Below are 9,491 nucleotides of genomic sequence, written 5' to 3'. Positions count from 1 at the left end.
CTCATCTTCAAACAAGAGAAAAAAGAAATATGATGCTCGTGATAATGTGTATGCTTCATTTGAGGAGGCTGCCACCTTGTTGGGGAAAAAATCCAGGCCGTTGGCGATAGAATCAGTATGAGTATTGCCTCCGAGGTGGTAGTTCAGCAGAAGTCTGAAGAAAAGATGGAAGAGAAAGCTTCAAATTTATATTCAGCCTTATGGTCAATTGAAGGTTTAACCGACGATCAGCGGTATGATGCTTTGAGTAAAATTCCCGATCATCCAACTCAATGATCGTTTTCTTCAGTTTACCTTCTGTTGCCGATTGGAATGGGTCAGAAGATTTCTTTCTCACCATTAAATATCAATGTTCAACTTTTTGATGTTGTAAAACTTTTGAACATATTGATTATGATGTACAATTTCATTTCATCTAACTTTTTCTTAGTATAAGTTAATTATGTTATGCAGAATATAATTTTCAAGTTATATATTAATAATAATATGTTAATTTATATTTTACAGTATCATATATTATGATTTGAGTAAATTAATATAAGAATATTAATTATTAAGAATTTATTAAATTTATAGTTTAATTAAAATATATTTAATAATAATTATGTTAATTATATTTTACAGTATCATATATTATGATTTCAGTAAATTAATATAAGAATATTAATTATTAAGAATTCATTAAATTATATATTTAATTAAATATATTTAATAATATTATGTTAATTATATTTACAGTATCATATTATGATTTCAGTAAATTAATATAAGAATATTAATTATTAAGAATTTTATTAAATTATATAGTTTAATTAAAATATATTTAATAATAATTATGTTAATTTATATTTTACAGTATCATATATTATGATTTCAGTAATTAATATAAGAATATTAATTATTAAGAATTTCATTAAATTATATATTTTAATTAAAATATATTTAATAATAATTATGTTAATTTATATTTTACAGTATCATATATTATGATTTGAGTAAATTAATATAAGAATATAATTATTAAGAATTTTATTAAATTATATAGTTAATTAAAATATATTTAATAATAATTATGTTAATTTATATTTTACAGTATCATATATTATGATTTCAGTAAATTATATAAGAATATTAATTATTAAGATTTATTAAATTATATTTTAATTAAATATATTTAATAATAATTATGTTTAATATGATTAATTATTTATTATTGATAATAATAATCTTATTATAATTTAAATAACAATAACAATAATCATTTACCAAAATAAATTTATGCTAAGGGTATTCTAGTCATTTAGTTTTTTCCATTATGCTATTACACCTCTATTCCATTCAACCAAACACAAGATTACTATTACGCCTCTATTCCATTACATTCAACCAAACAGTGGATTAGCTATTACACCTCTAATCCAATACACCTCTAATCCCAATACACCTCTAATCCAATACGCCTCTAATCCAATACAGCGAACCAAACGTGTTCGAAAGACCCATATTTGTTCAAATAGCAAAGATTATCCAGAAACATTCGTGCATGAAGAAGATGAAGGAAGTAGTTGAACTTACCGAACAGTTGCGGCACCAGACACGGACGGAGGCGTTGATGCAGTGAAGCAGACGGGTTGAGAGAATGAGAGGTTGTGATGCAGTAAGAGATTAGGGAAATTTTAGGGGTTTGGGAGAATGAGGTTGGGGATGGGGAGAATCGGGTTTTAGCTTCAGTCAAAACGATGGGAAAAACGACGTCGTTTTCATCAAAATAATTAACCCATTTGCGGCGTTTATATACCAGCGCCACTAGTAATATGATCAAACGCTGTCGTTTCCCGATTAGTTAACTCTAAGTAATTGCGTTTTAGAGAAAACGGCATCGTCTCCATAAAAATTAAAACATTTTTGCGGCGTTTACTAAAAGCGCCACTAAAAGTAAATAAGAAAACGAAGCCGTTTTCCTAAACAATTTCTGTACTTTGCGGCGTTTATATACTAGCGCCACTAGTAATATGATCAAACGCTGTCGTTCCCCGATTAGTAAACTAAAACTCATGGCGTTTTAGACAAAACGGCATCGTCTCCATAAAAATTAAAATAATTTTGCGGCGTGTACTAAAAGCGCCACTAAAGATAAATAAGAAAACGGAGCCGTTTTCGTAAACAATTTCTTAAAATTGCGGCGTTTATACATAAACGCTACTAAATATTAGGCCAAATGCAGTCCATTAACTCGAACTCCTGGCGTTTTAGCCCAATCGCCACTAATAATATAGATAAAATGGCAGCGTTTGCGTAAATCTTAAAACATAGTTAAATTAATTTGCGGCATTTTTTTAAAGCGCCACTAAAATCAAATAATAAAACGGCGCAGTTTTTTATCAAATGGTATGAATCTCAGCCAAAAACTGCACCGTTTTATCTCCAATATTAAGAATATTTCGCGGCGTTTGTTATAAAACGCCGCTAATGTCTATTTTATAGCGGCGTTTTAATAAAAACGCCACTACTACATTAAATTTTCTATTGAAACGGCGCCGTTTTGCCAGATTTTAATGAATAGTTTTGTTAATTTCGGTAATATTTAAAAAAATTAGATAAAATTATCAATCTCAATTTTTTAAGTAATATTTATAAAAATTAGGTAAAAATAAAAATTTTAGTTTTTTATTTCTTTTTATTTTTATTTCTTTTTATTTTTTATTTTCATTTTATTTTTTGTAATTTGACAATTTTTACAATTTTTACAATTCCAAATTATTATATTCAAATTATTATATATTGCATATCAATTTTAAATTAATAATCTTTACAATTTATTATTATCTCCTTTACATTTATATAAAGAACTTATTTAATATGTTAATTAAATAAGTACTAATTAATCCAAATCTTAATCCCTAACCCGACTCCAAACCCATAACCCTAACCCCTAACCCTAAACTTTATTTAAAATATAAAATAAAAAACACTAATTAATCTAAACCTTAAACCATAACCCAATCCCTAACCCGTAACCCCTAACCCTTAACCCTTAACCCTTAACCCTAAACCCTTAACCCATGATCTCTAACCCCTAACCCCCAAAACTTATTTAATATATACTTAAAACACACTAATTAATCTAAACCCAAAACTCTAACCTAACGCCGATTTTATAAATCCTAAACCCTAACTCTTAACATCTAACCCCTAACCTAACCCCTAACCCATAACCCCTAACCCCTAACCCCTAATCTGTAAACTTTAAATCACATTAACCCTTAAACCAGAATCCCTAATCCATAATCTATAAAACTTAAAATTGTACCTCCTAAATCGGTCTTAAATCTTAAATTAATTAACCATATATATACCCTAACCATATTTATTAAATCCTAAACTATAATGATAATTAAATTAAATATTTTAAAATCAATACTATCTTATCTCTTACAATTGTATTTGAAATAATTTACCACATAAATTAAAATCAATAGTATTTTAATTTATCCATTTTAACAAATATTTTAAATTATTTTAAATCCCTGAGTATTAGTGGCGCTTCATAAAAACGACACTAAATCCCCAAAAGCCAAAAACGGCGTCGTTGGGATGAAGTAGTTTTGCGGCGCTTTACCGAAAACGCCGCTAATACTATTCTTTAGCAGCGTTTTACCATAAACGCCACTAATTCTAATATACATCAAAACCAAACACTGCGTTTGGTTAAGGCATTTGCGGCGCTTCCAAATAAACGCCACTAATTATGTTCTTTTACGGTGTTTTTTAAAAAACGCCACTAATATTAATCTACCTCAAGACCAAACGGTGCGTTTTCGTTAAGATGTTGCGGCGTTTTATCGTAAACGCCACTAATTCTTATATACCTCAAAACCAAACGCTGCGTTTTGGTTAAGGTATTTTGCGGCGCATAAAAATAAACGCCACTAATTATGTTCTTTTACGGTGTTTTTCTAAAAACGCCACTAATACTAATCTACCTCAAGACGAAACAGTGCGTTTTCATTAAGATATTTGCGGCGCTTTACCGAAAACGCCGCGAATACTATTCTTCTGCGGCGTTTTATAGAAAACGCCACAATGTCTAATATACAATTGAACCAAACGCTGCGTTTTGGTTAAGGTATTTTGCGGCGCATCCAAATAAACGCCACTAATTATGTTCTTTTACGGCGTTTTTTTAAAAACGCCACTAATATTAATCTACCTCAAGATAAAACGGTGCGTTTTCCTTAAGATATTTGCGGCGCTTTTTGTTAAACGCCGCTAATACTATTCTTTAGCGGTGTTTTTATAAAAAACACCACGAATTCTAATATACAATTGAACCAACGCTGCGTTTTGGTTAAGGTATTTTGCGGTGCTTACAATAAACGCCACTAATTATGTTCTTTTACGGCGTTTTTTTAGAAACGCCACTAGTTCTTCAGGTTTTAGCGGCGTTTTAGGTTTAGCGCCGCTAATGATCGATTTTTAGCAGCGTTTGTTAATCAAACGCCACAAAATATGCCGCTAAAAGACTGTTTTGGTGTAGTGTTAGAACATTGTAAAAAATGGAAATAAAAATTATTTAAAAAATTTAGGTTTAGAATGAACTGAACAAATAAAATCTATATTAATTTGAATTTGGATAGCCATTTTGGACATAATTTTTCTTAAATCATTGAAATTCATTAAAAAAATTGAAAAAAAAATTATAAAATTATTTAAAGTAGAAATAATCTTCTCTTTTCTTTTACTTTCAAAAGAAGGAATGAAAGGGAAATTGATGTCATTGGCAGGCCTATGATAATGACATTGAGCATTGTTAATTAGGAGCTTCAGTCTCCTAACGAATAACATATTTGCATAAATTTTAGTTTTAGTGATATATGTTTGCATAAAATCATTAAATTTGTACAAACAAAAATGCTAAAGAGGCCTAAGTAGAAGTGCAAGCCATTTCAAACTAGTAATTCTTCATAGTATAACTTGTACTTTCTACTACAAACTCGGATTGATTTAATAATGCCGAAGACGTCGACTCTGAATAAGTCCATGTCGAACTCGAAACAATGTTGGAACCGTAATCATTTCGCAGAGCCAGCATATGATCAAATGGATTTGAAGGTTAAGGGGTTTCGGCTGCTTCATCTAACATTTTAACCACCATGCTCATCAATGGCCACCGTTCAGGTCTATATTGAACGCACCATAAAGCCGTCTTCACCATTCTCTCCATGGTCTCTCTATTTCCCTCATTGATCTCGCAGGTTTCCGTTAACTCTCCGATGTCGCCATTGCTCTCAATGTTCATCCACACCCATCAAGGGCACCACTCTTGGCTCTCCGGAACTTCGATATTAAAGTTCCTCCGCCAGCTGATTATCTCAAATAATAGCATCCCAAAGCTATAAACATCACACTTATAGGTTATTGGATATGGTTATATGAGTGTTTTCCCCATTGATGAGCTTGGCCAAACCAAAATCAACAACTTTGGGATAGAATTTTGAATCTAAGAGAATGTTTCCAGGCTTTATGTCGTAGTGAATGATTCGTTCTTGACATTTTTCATGTAAGTAAGCAATCCCTTTCGCTGTTCCCATTGCAATTTCATGGAGTTTCTAGAATCCTATTATCTTTTCTTGGGTAAAAAAAAACCTATCAAGTGAACCATTTGGCAGGTATTTGTAAACTAAGGCCATCAGGTTCGTGTCAAAGCAGAAACTATAGAGTAAAACTAGGTTAAAATGATGAATTCTACCGATTATGCCCACTTTCGCCATGAATTGTTGCTCGATTCTTTTATCCGAGGCTTAATTGAGAACCTTTGATAAAGAATGATACGACAGGCGTGCGAAACAGGATCGTAGCTTGTCTAAGTTACAAATTTAACCTAGATCTCTAGACGAATGTAAACTGAAATGAGAAACAACGAAAATTGATTAGTTGTCAGAAAGAAGAATTAAACGAAATTAAAACAAAAGAAAAATGAATCAGCTGGTAAAGAGTCTAATAGAGAATGAATTAGGGTTTCTTGGATGGAAAGAAACTATTTTTGGACCTAAAAAAATGCTACGTGGGATCCAAACCTTATGGCATTGACACGGGGTTGAAGAAGCTATGTGGGAGCCCGAGGATGCTATGAGAGAACGTTATACAAACCTATTCGCGGGTAAGATTTTTGGGGATGAAAATCCCTAAGGGGGGAGAGTTGTAACAGCCCGATTTAGACCCTAGTTGAACAGTGGTTTCGAGACCACATATCTGAGTCTGAAAAATATTTTAATATTATTTCCATGCTTATAGTATGTGAATTGACATGTGTGAAATTTTCGTGATTTAATTTATCCGTTTGTGTGCTTAATTTGTGAAAAAGACTTAATCGCGTAAAATGCAAAAGTGACTTGCTAATTGTTAAAGTACTATATTGCTATGGCTTTCATTATGTGGGGCCTTTTGTTGAAATTATACCATTAAAATTATGAATGGGCATAAAAGCCTAAGGTTAGTGGATTTTAAATGATATTATAAAGGCTAAAAATGGAAATTGATTATTAAATAATGAAATAATAAGATAAAAGTATGAAAATAGGCCATTATGTTCATCTTTGGCCGATGTTAACAAGAAAAGAAAAGAAAAGAAAAGAAAAATACTAAGCTAGGGTTCAGCTTTGATATTTAGTGATTAAGGTATGTGTTTTGATTCATTTTAATAATTTCTATGTTTTTGTGATTGTTGTTTAGCATTTTATTAAGTCCATGCCTCAATTTCTGATTTTGATGAAGATTGTGAGTTAATCCATTGATGAAATTGTGAGTTTAATGATGTTAATTGATAAATTATGAAGGATAGATGTTGGATTAATATGTTTTGTATTGAGATTTTGATGAATTTGAGTATTTTGTGTTAAATTGTGAAAATGAAAAATTGAAGGGCTAAAATGTGAAATAAATGAAATATGTGGGCTTGTATAAGCTAAAGGTAGATTCGGCCTAACTAGGGTATATTGAAATTTTGAATATTTTGAGTTGTTTTAAAATAGGGACTAAATTGAGAAAATGTGAAATGTTAGGGGCTAAAATGTAATTTGCTCATTTATGTGTTTTTGGATGAAATTAAATGAATATGTGAATAAACAAGCCAAATTAGTATTGAATTAGATCAAGAAAAGAATAAATCAGATTTGAAATGGGAGAAATCAAAAGTGGTTGAGTAGTCGTTCCGTATCGTTCGTCTTTGTTCGAGGTAAGTTCGTAAGTGAATAATTAATGTTAAATTTAATGTATTTAATTTATAAATAGCTGAATCGAAATGTATGTATGTATACTACAATGCCAAATTTATTTAAAGTAGGAAATTAATTACGAGTTTAATTCGAATATAGATTAATATGTATAACATGTGAAATTTGTATGGTTATGTAATATTTAATGAATTAGGTTAATATGGATTCGGTAGATATACATAGAAATGGTTTTTGTATTAGGGTAAAATTAGTATATTATAATGACATCAAAAGTATGTTTGGTTATATTGTAATGTTGCTAATGTAGTATATGTGAATGGACATTAAGTTGTATATATTGATTCGGTTGGTTTCATTATGTGCACATACAAAAGTAATGAAATGAAAAAATTCGATATTTAGCTAATGAAATTATGTACTGATGTATTTTCTGTATACGAAAAGTAAGGATATATGCTTGAATATAATTTAATTAGTGAGTATGTGAACATGGCTTTGATGTATATAATTTTAGTTCGAATTTGATAATTTGGAACATGTTCAATTGAGTTTTTGATGTATGTTAGCTTGATTCAAAATATAGAAATTGTAACCGAATTGAATGGGTTGAATTTTGAAGTATGCTTATTTGTGATTCATGATTAGTAAAGTACAACTAAATTGGATTAGCTTTATGATTCATGTAATCGAATTTAGTATAAGTGAATTGTGGATATTCGAGTCTGATAATGTTATAAATGAATCATTATTCTTTGATGCATGAAAGGTGATAAATGACTGTATTGAACTGTGTCTTGTACAGTAATGTCTCGTAACCCTAATCCGGCGACAGACACAGGTTAGGGGTGTTACAATTTCCAAGATTTGAAATCTTGATTTTTCAAATTCTCTGAAATAGCAAAATTGGACTAAGATTTGGTTTCTTGATTTTCTTGAAAACAAGAAAGTGAATCTTGATTTTCTTTTTCGGTTGTGTGTACACCTATGGCCTTGGTAACGAAGTCTTGGATGGTCTCGTTCAATCTTGCTTGGATTTACTTGGCCTTTAACCTTGTTATTGGGCTGTTATTGAGCCTTGAGAAAATTTGAGCCCATCACATTCATGAGCTTAATTTCGGGCCATGAGACTTGTATCAACCTTGACAACTACCATGATTTCATTGTTGAGAACACCCTTGTATATAGTAGCATGCAATATGACATGCAATACAATATGACATGCTCAAAACATATCAATATAATAACATTTAATATGCTTTTAATAAAATATTACGGTAGCAATTATTATGCTTATAACACTTCGGTTCAGTGGCAAATATTATGCTAACTGAATGTGTAAGTACTATAGAGGTTAAGTTGATTGTATGATTGATGAAATTGGTTGATTTGTACTATTACTACTTGACTTATAGCATGCAGATTGTTACTATTTATCGACTGCATGTTAAGCATGCCTAGTGCACTATTTATTGCTTGCATGAAAAGATATACTATCGATTGATATTGAATTACTGAATGCATGAAAATTATGCCACCAATACTGATAAATTGAATGCATGTTAAGCATGTCATTTTTTATTGAAATTGATATTGATGAGCATAATTTGCTACACTATTTATATGACATGTTGCATTGCATGGAGATTGGGATTGATGGGTGACAGAGGAGTTCCGTGGAGTACTGATAATTTATCCACAAAATATTGGCGATCTAACTACAAATTGTTATTAGTGGTTTGTCCACATTGAGCTATGACTCTTATTGTTTTGGTGTTCGGATGATGAGTTTTGGGGAACTCATAGTGTGTAGCGGATGGATGGGTAGGAATTGTGCACTATTTTCTTATGAGCATGCCCATGCATATATATACTGTATATTTATGATGCCATGCGCTACTATGATCTCAGAAATGTTGTTGGCTATATGTTTTATTGTAACTTGTTTGTTTGTATGTATGTATATTGTTTATTCTGTTTAAGACTCACATTGAGCATTTAAAGCTCACCCTCATAGTTTTACTCCTTATAGATAATTCTCGAGGTTAGGATCGGACACGATATTTGAGGAGACTCATCTCAAACAATTTTTTTTAAATAAAGTACTTTTAAACTAAATTTTATTATTGAGTTTGGAATTGTAATGATTATTTTGGATTGTGGCATGTAGCGTGAGTTTGTTTTTAATTGGGATTTTGCATGCGTACAATTTTGTTAAAAGTCGAACAATCCTAATAATTGGCTTGATATTGCTTGATT

At 30.6% G+C, this 9,491-nt stretch overlaps 1 pseudogene; it reads right to left on the bottom strand.

Annotated features, from left to right (window-relative positions):
* Nucleotides 1-5,064: 5,064 nt before the first annotated feature.
* On the bottom strand, nucleotides 5,065-9,247 carry LOC107902560 (G-type lectin S-receptor-like serine/threonine-protein kinase At2g19130; annotated as a pseudogene).
* Between the last annotated feature and the right edge of the window lie 244 nt (nucleotides 9,248-9,491).

The sequence above is a fragment of the Gossypium hirsutum genome, chromosome D05 (genome assembly GCF_007990345.1).
Source record: "Gossypium hirsutum isolate 1008001.06 chromosome D05, Gossypium_hirsutum_v2.1, whole genome shotgun sequence".
NCBI lineage: Eukaryota > Viridiplantae > Streptophyta > Magnoliopsida > Malvales > Malvaceae > Gossypium > Gossypium hirsutum.
Note: the sequence above shows the minus strand (reverse complement) of the source record. Positions and strands in the feature narration are given on the sequence as shown.